Source organism: Mastomys coucha, unplaced genomic scaffold (assembly GCF_008632895.1).
Source record: "Mastomys coucha isolate ucsf_1 unplaced genomic scaffold, UCSF_Mcou_1 pScaffold2, whole genome shotgun sequence".
NCBI lineage: Eukaryota > Metazoa > Chordata > Mammalia > Rodentia > Muridae > Mastomys > Mastomys coucha.
The window spans coordinates 19419530-19435590 of NW_022196902.1; the positions used below are offsets into that span (position 1 = coordinate 19419530).

Genomic DNA, 16061 nt, shown 5'->3' on the forward strand with positions numbered 1-16061 from the left:
TGTCACACATTTCTTTAGCTGAATTTGGATAATTCTTTTAAAATGTGAAGTATGTAGCATAAAAGATTTTTCAAATAACTAAGGCATCCATAAATGTCTTCTGTAGCTGATTTTAGCCAGAGAGCAGAGGGCAGGCGGTACCCTCTCCAAACAGTTTCCCTCTTTTAACTATAAAATGTTGTGCCATGAAATGAAGGAAAAGTTGTCCCATAGTATGGGACTGCCCCTGATTGAATAGGTGCCCTTAACCCTGAGCTGGAGCATTTGTTTCTCATCTGTAAGCTCCCTTGAGAGTTTCAAAATTCTCTAATATTTACTGTGAATATGAGAACCTGTCAGCACCTGGCTAGAGAAATAGAAATGCCAAAATAATGAGACATCCAAAAAGCTATAATGTAGACTTTTAAACATTTATTTCACTTGTATAAGGGTGATTTTAGATGAAGGTAAAGGAGGGGAGCCCTCCAAACCTGATATCCAGATTAAAGCTCATTACGGTCACAAGTAAAATTTTTAGGGTATGTTCTTGACTCAGATTTAAGATAAATTTCAATTCTAATAGTCCTTTACTTCAGTCTAGAAAAAGTTGAGAACAAAAATCTGAGGAGAAAATCAAAATATATTACTAAAGAAATACGTGACATAAAGAAACAGGAAACAAACAACAAAAACTCATGTTGTTTCATTTGTGTGTAACAGAGACCCAGAGATACTGAAACGTGTCTAACTCTAATAATTCCATGCTGTAGAGATCCAACGTATTAAAGTTACAACTGGTTACGAAACCATTGCCTTTAAAGCTGGTTTTGTGAATGTCTTGATGCAAATGATTGTAAATATTTCTTTTTTGTTTGCTCTGTAAAGCAGTTGTTCACTATTTAGCATAGAAAGAGGTTTAGGTAACAAATCCAGAGGAGAATAAGGAAGTGTACGCTCTCATTCCGCAGTGTACGCTCTCGTCCTGCAGTGTACGCTCTCGTCCCGCAGTGTACGCTCTCGTCCCGCAGTGTACGCTCTCGTCCCGCAGTGCATGCTCTCGTCCCGCAGAGCATGCGCTCGTCCCGCAGTGTACGCTCTCGTCCTGCAGTGTACGCTCTCGTCCTACAGTTCTTTCTCTTCCCTGGCCTGGAAGCAATTACATTGCTGGTTTTGGTTTTTTTTTTTTTTCTCATTTTTGAATCATGACATTTATTTTACTTTGTTTTCATATTTTATCTTTTGAGATAAAAATTTCATGTTTTATATTTTGAGACCAGGTCTTACTATGTAGCTCTGATTACCCTGGAACTCCCTCTGTAGATCAGGCTGGACTCTAATTCACAGATAACCGCCTACATCTGCTTCCATGTGCTGGGATTAAAGGCGTGTGCTGCTATGCCTGCTTTAATTTATTGAATATTATGAGATAATCCAGGTTGCTTTCCTTTACCTGATGTTTTTTGGACCCCGCTTTGAGTCTGGGAGTAGAAGGATTTTACATTTGAGAAGGGTTGCATAGATCTTATAGGTTGGTTATCACTAATCAAGTCTAGAGTGCTCCCAAAAGCGAGACATTGGTAACACATCTGTTTCAGATTTTGGACATTTGATTTAGCTGTGTTCAACCTGTTATTTGGCCTATTATGCAAGTTATTTTCTAATTCTCTTAACAACTTGCAAGATAGGCACTGTTGTTTCATTTCACAAACAAGGGAATGGTGGATATTCAAAGAATTCAGATGGTTTGCTCTGGGTTTTGCATTTAGTAAACTGCGGGGTTATTGAGCTCCAGTGTTTCGCTGTGCAATTTTCTTTCCATTCACTACAGGAAGCTCAGACCCTCTTAGGGTTGTTCCGTGAGTGAGCTTGGACAATGGTAGAAACTTGGAGGGCAGATGGATGGATGTTCTTGTGGTGAGGGGATTAGGGAAAGAGAGAAATTGTGAGCCTGGATGACAGTTGTGCAGACAGGGTTCTTGAGGTAGAAGTCTGTGATATCACACAGTTCGTTTGCACCAGAGTGGGGTGCTTAAGAAAAAAAGAGGTAGATAAACCTGAGCCAGTGGGTAAGAGAGATGGTGCCAGAGCTCGTGGGGTCCAGAATAGCAGACCAAACAGCCTAGGAACTTGAGGAACCAGGCTGCTCCATACTTACTGCACTTCTAGGATAGGGACTTAAAAGAGACTGTGAAAACACTGAAAAGTGCCTTGTCCATGTTATAGGAGCTCTTTGCTGCATATGCAAATAAGCTAATGTTTGGGAATTGATAGTTGAAGGCATCCCATTTGCACTAAATTGTTCATATAGTGACAGCCATCTTCAGGAAAAAGGTCACCCTGCAAAAGAAGATGGCTTGCAACAAGGCTTGGCTTGGACAATATGCCTTTCTGTGTCTTTAGAATGGCAGGGACTATAAATTAGCCTGTTACTCGTTAGCTCCAAGAAGTGCACTCAATGGCCAGAGAACGTTAAAATGTACCATGACTTAAATTCTCAAGTGTGTTTGCAGTACAGAGGAGGAGGTAACTGAGGACCATTGTCAGCCTAGCCTCACTCTCCATTTTTACTGTGTGTGTGTGTGTGTGTGTATGTATCATGTATATATGTATCCTCTATCTGTCTATATCATTTATCATCTAGCTGGGACAGAGTCGCTATATAATCCAAGCTGGCCTCACTCAACTGCCTTGCTTAGTTTAAGACTTTCCTCTTTTAGCCTCCCACATGCTGGGATTGCAGCCAACTTCATTTTCTTCAGTAGACAGGGTGCCACTGCTGACAACTCCTCTTGCTTTTCCAGTGTCCCGTGTTTCACTGCCGTTTTTCTCCTTCCCCTTTTTCAGTTCTTTTGTTCAGGCATGTGTTTGAATGCCCAGTCGCCTCCCAACCGTGTAGGATCCGCGGGCGGACTCTACAGCATGGTAGATAATACTAGAATCTAGTACTCTGCTGGGAGCCCCCAAGGTTCCCGTCTGTTCTTTTGCCTTCCATGTACCTATTGCCATTGGCTGGCAGATCTTGATCTGAGAATAGCCAGGACCCCACAAGACCACTGGGTTTTGACGAACGGTTCCTTAAGGAGCTCATCATGTGTGAGGAAGAGAACCCTTTCATAAAGAATTTCCCCATTGAGTACCCGGAAATCAAAAGTATTTTTTTTCTCCTCTATAATCTGGTGAATACCTGCCTTAATATGTCTTAATTTATTTTTTGAAAAGTATTTTGTACAAAAAAAACATTTGTTAAAGATTAAGTAGTAGATGGTCATGCCATTTATATGCTGACTGGTTGATTGGCTTCCCCATTCTATACAAAGAGTTTGAAATTTTTAATAAAGGAGTTTTGTTGAATGGCTTCATTCAATATACCTTCACTCTGGAGTTAAAAGGAGAAGAGTTAAACACTGGCAAAGAGCAGCAAATAGGCCGGTGAGCAGTACAGGGGCAAAGAATTGCGTTTCCTGTCAGCAAGACTTATGACCTCATTTCAAGTATGAGGTTCACTAATGTGGAATTAGTGAGCACGGCAGTATTACTTAGAACTGCATTCTTTGTTTTCCAGTTCTAGTGTGTATTCTCAAATGAGTTGGAGTCTATGTATGGGTATATATAGGCAGGGTATCAGTTAGTTGTGATAGGATGCTATATAAGGGAATTAGCTAGGAAAGTGGAGAAGGGGGCCCTGGAGCTGGCTTGGAAGGATTTCTTCAGCATGGATGCTCCAGCATGGAACTGAGTTGCAACAGAAATGACGGTATGATGCCTTGCACTTGCTGAAAGAGCCTGCACTGTAGATTTCTGCGTGGATAACCTTCCCCTTCTTTACTAAATGTGTTCATATGTTATCTTGCCTGTTGGAGAGGGGGCTTTGGCTCTGCAGTCACTCCACCCTATTCCTTTAGCCTACATCATTTGTTTTCAGGGCACTCTTTCCACCTGTCAAGCCATAAATCTTTTCATTTTCTATCTCCTTGCCACTCTGTTAAACCAGTGCAGAGACTTTGACTCACTGTCAAATCCAAGTGTTTTTGGACTTGTTCCTCAGGAAATGCCCAGTTGATTATGTTGAGTAGATGGTAGAAGTGAGGAAACTGAGGCAGAGTTTTAGGTAATTTTCCCTGTGGCCTCAGGAAAAATGATGCAATCAGGTTTTAGATTCTATTTTCTGTAAGAGTCCTTATGATTACATCCTGTCTCCACCATTTCCTCCTACATGAATGTCCCTCTGTGAAAAGTCTGTTTTCCATAATTCTTGTAAGATGTATATCTGGATTTGGAAATAAGGGAAAAATTCATAATAACCAGTCCAAGTTGTCCCTTTTGTATGTAAGAATTTCATCATGATCCATCTAGTGCATACAACCTAATCAAAGCGATACCAGTATTACGAGAGAGGAAGGGCCAGAGTTGAGTCTCGCTCGAGCCATCTACTCTGCTGCCTGCCTTCCCTTTCTTCTTGTCACAGCAAGCCCTACTTTGCTACAGAAGTATCTTAGCTCATTGGTGCTGGGTTTGGAATAAAGGATTTGCACTTTAATGTCATAGCATGAATCTACTTGAACACAGGCTGCCCTTCAATTACCCAGAAGGCCTTGGTGGGTAGCACAAAATAAAGTGGGACTGGTTGGGACTGGGACATGCTGGGAAGTTCCTTTCTTGTATAAAGACAGACTAGTCCACTTAACACTCTCTCTTGCTCCAAGAATCATACTACAAGAGAAAAAGGTCATATGCTAATAAAAAAGACTTTTAATATCCAAGTAAAATGCTCTGCCTGCCAGATCTCCTTTGCAGGTTCCTAGGATTGGGGTTTTCCTGTGCATTCTCAGCTCTTTTCTGTTTTTCCAACAAAAAAAAAAGGACTAGGTATGTGGTCCTCAGTTTCAGAATACTGTAGTTTCACTGGTTAATTGTTCTTTGGACTAGCCCAAGCATCAATGGGCAGGTTGTTACCGTTCACAAAGGGAAAATAATGATCAATAAAAGTGTTTATTGCCCATGTTTATAACCCTGTGATAAGGGTGAAGAGAAATGTTCTTTCTCTGTCCTAATGCCATGTCTCCTAATGGAGGGTACTTGGTCACACCATTTCCTCCCTGGAAGAGTACCAAAGAAGTTTTGCATGGATATAAAACACCTGGGTGTTCCTAGGAGCATTACCCAGGTTTTCTGCTCTGCCAGATGAACAGTGCAGTAGGGTTCAGGGCTTGACTCTGAGGCCAAGGCAAGAAAGGATGCAGTGGATTTCTTGCAACATTTTCATCTGCTTTGTTACCTTCAGCTCTGTTGTCAGACGTGAGACCAGTTGTATTTACTATTTATGTACCATGGATACATTGGCTATCAGACCATGTTTCCTGTAGCATCTCTATAGCTAGCTATGATGTTGTACATATGAGCAGGCTAGTGGTCTTTCAGGTTATTTTAGCTCTAATCTCTTTCTGGGGACTGTTATCTTTGTTTTCAATGAACTATTTGTTTAGTTTACATCCCAATATTATCTCCTCCTCCCAGTATCCCATCATGCAGATCTTCCCTTCATTCCTTTCTCCTCATCCCCTCACACACTATAACCAAGATCAAGTCACTATAGGACTAGGTATGCAGATTCCAGTGTTCTATAGAGGTGAAAAGTATGGCTCTCAGGCCACTTGGCATGGGTTGTAGACTGCCTGTTCTAGTCTAGGAGGGTTTATTTCTCTAAATTTCAGTTTCTCATCTTTAAAATTCAGGTCAAAATGGGAAATGTCTCTTAGATAATACAATAATATGTGGCCATTGTCTTTGGCAAACCATCAACTGCTCCCTTTCTGATAAGAGAGCAACTGGGTGGTAGAAATACTAAAAACGGAATTAATTAACATTTACATTTCAGAGTGGCAGGAGCTTCCCTCTTTCCCAGAAGATTTTCCGCCAATAAATTTCTTATTAATAACAGAGATGTGTTGGAATTGAAAGCTGATAGACTTCATCATGTGGTTGCTTACACACCCAGTTTAACCTAGAGTGCCTCTGTGTATTTGTTTGCCTTTTGAGGTGGGGTCTGACTATGTGTAGCACAGATTGGTTTCAAAGTCATCATCCAAAGTAGTGTTGGAATGACAGCAGTCATGCCTGGCTCTGTAAGGAAAAGCTCCAGTTCACTAAGTCAAGGGCCTGTAGGATCTTACTTGCCGATGCTAAGGCATAGGTTAATCATACATGGGCAAGAAGTCTCATGCAGTGATTTGAAGAGTAGACATTCATGTGGAGATTGGATGTCACATAAAGGACTGTCTGATAGCAACTTTGCTGTATGAGGAAGGGTTTACTGTGTGGAAAGACACTTGTAGTTTTCATGGGCTAGCTGGAAGGATGTCTGCATGGGAAGGGAGGAAACATCTCTCCAGAGGAGTCAAGAGGCTGAATGGACAAACTGGATCCACTTCAGAAGGAGAGAGTTCCAAAGGGCTCATAAGTAGGCATCATGCCCTGATGGGCCTTTCACACTGGGCCGCCATCACTGCTGAAAGAGCAGCCTGTCCTTGTCTGGTCATTTCCATCTTCTGCCATATCTATATTCATGTTCGTCAGTCTTCACAGAAAAGAGCACAGCTTGCTATTACTGTCTTTGCTTCTATGACCTGCAGTAAAGCCTTTAAAAATATATTTTAAGGCTTTTACATGGAATAGTTAGTAATTTATGCATGGAGGTTTTTAACCATTTGATCTACAGCAAGCAGCTTGCAGGGGCAGTGGGCTTCAAGGGCATTCATTGCAGATGAGAGGGAGAGAGAGAGAGAGAGAGAGAAAGAGAGAGAGAGAGAGAGAGGGAGAGGGAGAGGGAGAGGGAGGGAGAGGGAGGGAGAGAGGGAGAGAGGGGGAGAGAGAGAGGGAGAGAGAAAGAGAGAGAGAAGAGAGAGAGAGGGAGAGAGAGGGAGAGAGGGAGGGAGAGAGAAAGAGAGAGAAAGAGAGAGAGAAGAGAGAGGGAGGGAGAAAGAGAGGGAGGGAGAGAGAGAGGGAGGGAGAGAGGGAGAAAGGGAGAGAGGGAGGGAAAGAGAGAAGGGGAGAGAGAGGGAGAGAGAGGGGGAGGGAGAGAGAGAGAGAGTTGGTGTTGGCAATAGCAGGTAACTATGACAGTGTCACCTGGGAAACAGAACATAGACAATTGCTCGGTGGACTCGAAACCTGCTCTGCACAGCACTGCCTTTTGAAGAGGTCTTCAGGAACATTTTTCATCCTGGTGAGCTGATGGCCTGAGGAGTTTGGGGTATTCTAAGTGGAGAATGGACAGTTGCTGCATACATTCTCCAGGCTATTCTCAAAGGAGCCTTAGGAATAGAATTGCATCCCATTTTGTTGCCAACTTGGAGCACAGAAAGTCACAGCTGGGAACCTTTGTAGAAGAGAACATTTTGTTTCTAAGGTTCTCATTATCCAGCTGAGGGGACCCTGGTGTGTAGAGTGGTGAGGACCTGCCGAAGGACAGGCGGTACTGGGGAAGCTATCTTGAAATCCAGACCTCAGACTATCTACTTAAAATGGTTTAATTTAAAGGAAAACAGTGCTATATGTTAATAAAATTGGGAGATGTGCTAGACAAGTAAGGTACAGAATAAGCAATGTCCTGCATAAATGTAAAACCTCACCAAAGAATCATTACTATGAATTCCTCATCTTGAGTTTTTTTTTTTGTTGTTGTTGTTGTTGTTGTTGTTGTCTGGTACCCTTAAGTATTAACTGAGTTTGACTTAGTCATAAGTAAGGGTGCTAGGTTATTTTGTAGGATGGGAGATTGGACTCATGTCTCCCTACATGCTAGGTTCCCGTACCGAGCTGCAATCTCAGCTACCGAAATGTCCTTGCCTCTACTTCTTTGCTGTTGTTTTTGAGTTTTGTTTTGTTTTTCAAGATACTGTTTCTCTGAGTAGCCCTGGCTGTCCTAGAACTCACTCTGTAGACCAGGCTGGCCTTGAACTCAGAGATCATCCTGCCTCTGCCTCATGAGTTTTAGGATTAAATGGAGTGCTGCCACCACCCACTTCCCACTTCTTACCTCGAAAATTGCTCAGTTGCCCAAACTTATTCTCTAGTGCAAGCTGAACTCTGACATGCAATCCTCCTGCCTCAGCCTTCTCAGTAGCAGGCATCATAGGCCTTTGCGACCATGCTTTACTAGTAGACATTCTTTATAGCTTTAATGAGGAGTCATCTCCTTTCCTTTCTTTCTTCTTGTTTGTGTTTATTTAGTGTGCTTAGCAAGCGAGCTGGTGTTTAACTTGATGATGCTTTATTTCCATTCCACACATGCAGCTTCGTGCATACCAGATTCTTTTATTCTGTATAAATTTGTTTTCTGTGTTTAAGCTTTTTTTTTTCCAGGCCTATAGTTTTGATTCTCATGCTAATGATTCTAAAATTATCCTCCATCCAGTAACTCCTTCCTGAGCCCCTGAGGTCCTTCTGCAGATGTATGGACTCTGGAGTTACCTGAGCATGAGACTTGGACATGGAGATTGAGCAAGTGGGAGAAACAGGCTGAGATTCTGGTGGAGCTGGACTATAGAGACAAGCACACTCCCCTTTCTGCCTCTCTGAAGGTTCATTAATTCAGCTGAAATGCTCAACAATGGATGGATTAACCGAAGAAAAGGCCCAAGGATCTATTTATGTACACAGGGCACCATAGGAACCTGAGGACCAACAGCCTAATGGGATTTAAAAGCCCCAGAGCACCCAGCATGGTGGTGTACATCGGTACATGCAGCACTCAGGAGCCTGAGGCAGGGAACTTGTTTTGAGTTGAGACCATTCATTTACATAAACAACAACAAACAAACAAAAACCAAGAGATATTAAAAAAAAAAACAAAACGAGACAAGAGATATTAAAAAACAGAATACAACCTCGAGTGCATAGCTCCTAGATTATAGGGAGAAGTCAGTATCTTGTATGGTACCACAGTAAAGAATTTTAGAATGAGCCTAATTTTAAGATTAGAGGTAGGGGACAACTTGCAACTCACTCACCAAAGTCAAGGACAATTTTCATAGGCTAATAGAAAAAAAAAAAAAAATCCCAGGGCAGGCAGGCTGGAATCTCAATGGCTGCCCAGAGGAGGGAAGTAGAGTGGGGAAGGAAAAGAGTCCTGCCAGCTTGACAGATAAGCAGCCATGTGGCAAGGAAAGACTTTCGAGCAAAGGTTAGGGGGCCCAAAGTGTCAGGGGGAACCCAAAGTCTAAAGAGATAGAAAGAAGAAAAGGGTAAGCTTCAGAAAAACAGGCAAACGCATGAGGCTGCATACCATCTTCCAGGAACTACTTTGCTAGCAGGAGGGATTCTGGGAAGGAAAAGTATACTATCTCATTAAAGGAGTAATTATTTAACCCATCTCTGTCGCATGATTTAGGGGGAGCCTGAACATGCCCAAGTAATTTCCACACCAACTAGAGATTTCTTCTTTAACCTTGTCACTCTCTGCCTTATTCTTCTGAGCAAGATCTGTCTGTCTTAGAAGCTGCAGCTCACTTTTTGACTGGACTATGTATGGGTCCTGTCTGGCCAACAGGCCCCCAGGATCAACCTCTCTACTTCCCAAAGCTTGCTTTGGTTATAGGTATGAGTGGTCCTGTCTGCATATTTTTTCCATGGTTTCTGGAAGCTCCAACTCATGTCCTTGTTTCTGTATGGCAAGTGCTTTTGTCCTTGCTAGAATGAGTGACTCCTGTGGTCTGTTTCCATAGCAGCCACTACTTAGCATATTATGTTGGAGTCGTATGCATCTTGCTTACTGTGGAAAATACATCTCCTTATCATTGTTTCAGGTAATGTTAAGTAGGTTTTTAGTAAATCTTGACTAAATGGGAAACCAAACATTCTCTGGATAAACAGTTTATATGTTACAAGCAAAAGAAAATGTAGCAAGTGCATATGTTGGGCTGCCTGAGGAGAGCCTTACTGACTGTTGTAGCTGCTTGCCTCTGTTGACAGCCATCCTTGGAGACGGAGTGTGTAAAATGTGTTATTCCAAACTGACTGCTAAATGTTAAAATTACAGAAGAAATTTGAAGGTCTTAGAATGACATAAAGGGTTTAAGCAATTTGCATATTGATTATATGTTGTGATGATAACAGGTTCTATTGGGTTAAATTATATATTGACGTTAAACATGAATTTTACCTGTTTTATTTACTCATAATGTGTCCATGTTGTGCTTCTTAGATTTGGAGCATTTGCTTCTTAGCTATTTGCAATCTTGGGAGTTACTGACTTAAATATATGTGAAGATACCATACAAAGCCAAGCTCTTCCATTTGGGTCTTTAAGATGACTTTTGTCATTACTATGTGTTAGAAGTTGATGTTACTTATAAACATGGCTTTATACCATGATCTATAGAATGATCACCTACGGGCTTGAGGCAAAGGTATAAGGAATTCAAAGCAAGTCTAGGCTGTATAGTGAAACCCTGTCTAGAAATAAATAAGTCAGACAAGATTAGAAATGTTATTTAAACTTAAAATTTCCTTTTATGTATATGTGATGTATGCTTATGTGTATTATAGGTAGGTGTATATGTGCCTACACTTGGGTTTTGGGAGGTCAGAAAAGGACTTTTATTACATTTAACTTTATTACTTTGAGATGGGATATCACTGAATTGTAGCTATATATTTTAACTAGCCTGGCCAGCAAGCTCCTAAACTGTGTCCTCCAATGCTGGGTTAACAGGCGAATGAGAACAGACCTGGCTTATTTACATAGATACTGGGGATTTTAACTCAGGTTCTCTTCATTACAGAGAAAGTGAGTGCTTTTTACCACTGAGACATTCTGCAGCCTAAGAAATTTTAGTGTCAGCTCACCAGTTCATACCCCAACCACATTGTCTGCACAGCTCTTGCTTGCTCAAAAGTCGCAAGGCCTGGGATATCATTATGGAGATTTCCTGCTAAACAAGGTTTCAGTGTTTAAAACTTAGGGATTCTACCAGTTTAGATTTGTCCCTCTGGTTTTCTCTCTTAAACTTACAATTTTTAAGGTAGCATTTTTTTTTTTTAATTTCTATAGTCATGTAGTCCTTTTCCAGTGGATCCTAAAATATGTCTCTAATAGCAAATTGATTAAAATAAAATACTGAGATTGAGAGATAGTTGGGGATTGATAGGGACCCAGAGATACCCTTCCCTGATACCTGTTCTTAAAAAAAAACATAGCTGGAGGGAACACCGTGGGCTGCATTAAGGTGTGTTAATTTTAAAGGCAGTGTTGACAAAGGAGAGCGATACCACTCTTAGAACAAGATGTGACTTGAGGTACTGTCCTTGCTTTTATAGGACAAATGTGCCTGTTATGCCCATACAGAGAACAGTAAAGCTGGAAGCAGGCCAAGTTTTCCCTTCTCTGAGTAGAATCTTCTTTCCCAAAGTACCCTGTGATAATAACCTAAAAAATAGACTGACTCAGGCTATTAGTGTGGACTGAGAAGGATGAAGACCTTTCAGGTGTGAGAAGGCACTGGAGATAAGATATGGGTGCAGCACAGTGATTCATAGAGCAGAAGCCCCAAGTGAGAATTCGCTGGATGTTCAGGAGGTAGCTAATAATTTCTCTTCTCTCCAGTGCACTCCATCGCTTACTGCAATGCACTGATTAGGGTTTAAAATGGCCCAATGAATTATGCAAAAACTGCATCTGCAGAAGGGGCTGTCTTGCAGCCTAATGCAGCACAGATGGAAATACCCTCCTTTAATCCTCATTCCCACTGTACTGGGAAGCATTTTGAGGAATAAGCACTCAGAAGTAGAAGTGAATGGTCTTCAACAGCAAATGAATTCTTCTGCAGGGAGGAACTGAGAGCTATTTGTGATGCAGATGGCTGCTCTGGGTTTGAATGTGCATCCTTATCATTTGAGATTTATAGAAGCAAAATGGAAATGGCTGCTTTTAAGATAGTTCCACTAGAATTAGTCTGCCCGCCTGGCCCAACATGCATTATTATTATTATTTTCAAAAATGGTGACAATGAACATTTAAATGCCAATTCACTCCAATCAAGAAAACATGCAAATTACCCCCCTCCCTTTTCCTTAGTTCCTACTCCAAGAGATGGAATTATAGCATACCCTTACTTTTATTAGCATAATATTAATGCAAATGATCAGTAAGGGTTTCTTTCTTTCTCTTCCTCTCTTTCTTTCTCTTCCTTCCTTCCTTTCTTTCTTTCTCTCTTCCTTTCTTTCTTTCAAAAAGAAGGAGCCAAGGAAAGCAACTAATAACAGCTGATTTCCTCAGTGATGAAGAAAAAAACATTAATGATTAACTATTATGATTAACTGTGCCATATGTAGGCCTTCTACTTGGACCTAAACAGGTACCTGATAAAAATCAACATCACTTTAGCTCTTCCCCACTTAGAGCAGTAGACAATCCAGTGGAAGCATCTCACGACAAAGCTGCTCTGCTGTTACCTGTAAGCAGTTCTGTAGGGGATCATGATACTGTGTGACAAATCCCTGTGTTTGGGAGGTTGCTTCAGAAGGATGGAGCTTTCAAGGCCCCTGGGCTTCATCACAAGACCTGGTCTCAAAAGTAACAGTGGCAGTGGCAGTAACCTGTTATATAGGTTGCATTTTGAAGATACGGCTTCTTAAAGGAGGAAAAAAAAAGTGATACTTAGTGGCAACTCCACTTGGTAAAGGACTGAGTTCCGGCAAAGGGGTTTGTATGCAGAGGACAATGATTAATTCTTTATTTGCTTAGAGGAAATGGGTTTGAAGTTAAGGGAAGTGAGGTTGAATTAAACAACAGGAAGACATTGCTGGCTGCAGAGAGATTTATAAAATTAGAACAAGGTATAGGAAGAACCTGGGATTTCCTTCTTACCTCCTCCATAGACGGCAGCTTTGTTTTGTTTTAGTTTTCTACTTTCTGGCATCTTGCCTTTGCCCAGCTGCAGCTCCTAGTGTATCTATAATTACACAACACACACTACAGCGCTTCCCCCTCCCTGCCCTGCATTGTTCTCTTCCTGACCTCTTTAAACAATGCAGTCTCTGGTCAGAGGTGAAATCCAGTGCCTTTTTAGACTTTGAACATCATCCTCTATAGTACTTTGCTTATAACTTGCAGTCAGGATTTGTTGAATGAATGTCCAGTGAGTCACAGCTTACATGTCTAGTCATTATTAACAAGCACGAGCCAGGGTTCTGTGACATCACTACTAAAATGTCCACGTGTTGCCACCACTCAAATCGCAGTGTTCTTTGTCATATTTGTTACTTAAAGTGGAGAAATATGAAAGACGAGTGTACCTCAGTGGTAGAGCATGTGCTTAGCATACAGAAGATCTGTAGTTCTCAACCTTCCTAATGTTGTGACCTTTTAATAACTCATATTGTGGTGAGCCCCCCAACCATAAAATTATTTTTGTTGCTACTTCATGAGTATAATTTTGCTACTGTTATGAAACTATATGAATATCTGATATGTGGTATATGTAATATGTAATTTCAGAGGGGGTGAGGCCCACAGGTTAAGAACCACTGCTATGGATTCAGTCCCCAGCAAACACACACATGCACAGACACACACACACACACACACACACACACACACACATACACACATACAAATCAATGTCATTATTTAATGAAATTGTATTGACGAAGTAATTAGGCTGAAGCACTGAACCATTCGGTCTTCTTTCTTCTTGAGCTTCATTTGGTCTGTGAACTGTTTCTTGGGTCTTATGAACTTTTAGGCTAATATCCACTTATCAGTGAGTGCATACATGTGTGTTCTTTAGTGATTGGGTTACCTCACGCAGGATGATATTTTCTAGTTCCATCCATTTGCCTAAGAATTTCATGAAGTTCCTGGTTACCTTCTAAACAATGCTTACTGTTTTTTTCTTTTTCTGATCATTTAATTACTATTATTTTTTAAGTGCTAAAGTAAGTCCTGGTCCCCCCATACACACATTTTCACACTGTAGTTTTCTTTTTTCTTTTTTTAAAAGAAATAAATTTATTTATTTATTTCATGTATATGAGTACACTGTAGCTGTACAAATGGTTGTGAGCCATCATGTGGTTGCTAGGAATTGAAGTCAGGACCTCTGCTTGCTCTGGTCCGCTCGCTCCGGCCCCAAGATTTGTATTTATATGTAAGTACACTGTAGCTGTCTTCAGACACTCCAGAAGAGGGTGTCAGATCTCATAACAGATGGTTGTAAGCCACCATGCGGTTGCTGGGATTTGAACTCAGCACCTTCGGTAGAGCAGTCAGTGCTCTTAACTGCTAAGCCATCTCTTCAGCCCCACACTATATTTTTCCGTTGGAAATTGTCTTTGTTCCCTATGCTGTTATTTTATCCTTCATAGACCTTTTGGGCTTCCTGTCTTCCCACATTTAGATCAGCTCAGGATCTAAAACACGTTAAAAAAATTAAAAAATGGTCATATATAATTTTATTAAACTAAACTTTCAAGATTGAGAGATCCTTTCAACTCAAGGGTCTATTGAACAGTTACTAGCCTGAGAAAGTACCAAGTCCTGAGGTCAGCTAGTTTACCTTCAACTAATAAGGTTATGTAGCAGGTAGAAAAAGATGTTCCTTAAGCCTAACGCTAGGAGTATTTGTATATGGCACAATTGGAGAAGGAGAGTGTAAGTTGATTTTATTGAAGCTACGTTTGCTAGAGCTTTGGGAGGCTGGGTAAGGAGTGGAGAAGCCTGAAAGCAGACAGGCAGATCATAAGCAGATAGATCTACCCATTGGTTCTGGATTGTCAGAAGTTGCAGCCAGAACGTGGCGGTACATGGTAGTACTTGATGGACTTGTATAAGAGTTTTAATCTGGATTCATAAATGTGTAAGAATCTTGCTTTCAGGTATAGTTGCTCTGATATTTCCCCTAATCTCCCTTCTATCCTTTAGTTTTGTGATTAAATTCAAGACATTTGAACTTTTTTCTTATCTATCTCAATTTAAAGGAAAAGATTTTGTTGAAGTAGCACAACCTTTGTGACAGAGTGCTGGACACACTTTGAAAGAAATACAGGCAGATTGTTTTTAAGGTTGTCTATTTTGTTTTTGGTTTGCTTTTTAAGCTGGAAGTTGTTCTTCAATCCTCTCTATTTCCAAGTAGAGCTGACTTTAGTACCTGACTTCCCAACCTTTGGCATTTTGTGATGTTTGAAGGTCCTTATGGTTTGCAGCCTACCGGATGCAGATTGCTTTCTTTGTAATGTGTCATTGGCCACAGCATTGCTAACTTTGCGAATTATCCAATTTTACCATGGGACAACTTTATTCTATACAGTCTTCCCATTTTTTATATTTTAACAAAAACATCAATGTGTTTTATGTTTTATGTTTCCTCCCTGTATTTGTCTGCCTATTAAAAGCTTAGTGATATACCAGTAAAGATTTTCCAAGGGTCAGGATGACTTTTCTAGTTTATTGAAATAATTAGGAAGAATTAAGATGGATGAATATTACCTTTTTCTTTTTCTGAACATGCCTGTGTACTAAACTTAAATTATTATCAGAAGATTTTGTCTTTTATATATTCATGTTTTAGAAATACATTTGAGCCGGGCGGTGGCGGTGGTGGCGCACGCCTTTAATCCCAGCACTTGGGAGGCAGAGGCAGGTGGATTTCTGAGTTCAAGGCCAGCCTAGTCTACAGAGTCCAGGACAGCCACGGATACACAGAGAAACCCTGTCTCAAAAAAAAAAAAAATGCATTTGAAACTTGATATTAGTGTGCATATGAATGTCCCACTGAAGGGCAAGACATTCCCCTACTTTAGTATTATTGCCTTTAGTACTATTTTAATACTAAATTTAAAGATATTGCTTGAAATTTTGTTTTTTCTTACAAATATCTTGTTAGCATTTAAGATGTTGAAAGTTAATAGCAACCTTCTTTATAAACTGCTGAAATATCAGAATATTGTAATTTAGGGCTGGGAGTCCAGGTAGTCAATGATGGAGGGCTGGTCTAGGTTAGCATGCAAGAGACTAGAGTTTGATCCTTGGTAGAAAGGGAGGGGGAATGGGGAAACACACAGAAAGAGGAGAGAGAGAGAGAGAG

General features: G+C 40.8%; 1 protein-coding gene across 2 annotated transcripts in view; it reads left to right on the forward strand.

Annotated features, from left to right (window-relative positions):
* Arhgap18 (Rho GTPase activating protein 18) overlaps positions 1 to 16061 on the forward strand; it is a 136889-nt gene that overhangs the window by 43181 nt on the left and 77647 nt on the right. The window contains exon 1 of one of the 2 annotated variants that reach the window (XM_031380658.1): positions 7148 to 7201. The exons of the other annotated variant lie outside the window; for it this stretch is intronic. The gene's annotated coding sequence lies outside the window, so the exon portion shown is untranslated. Of the gene's footprint in view, positions 1 to 7147; positions 7202 to 16061 lie in introns of those variants that run through there. 2 annotated transcript variants of the gene reach the window in all.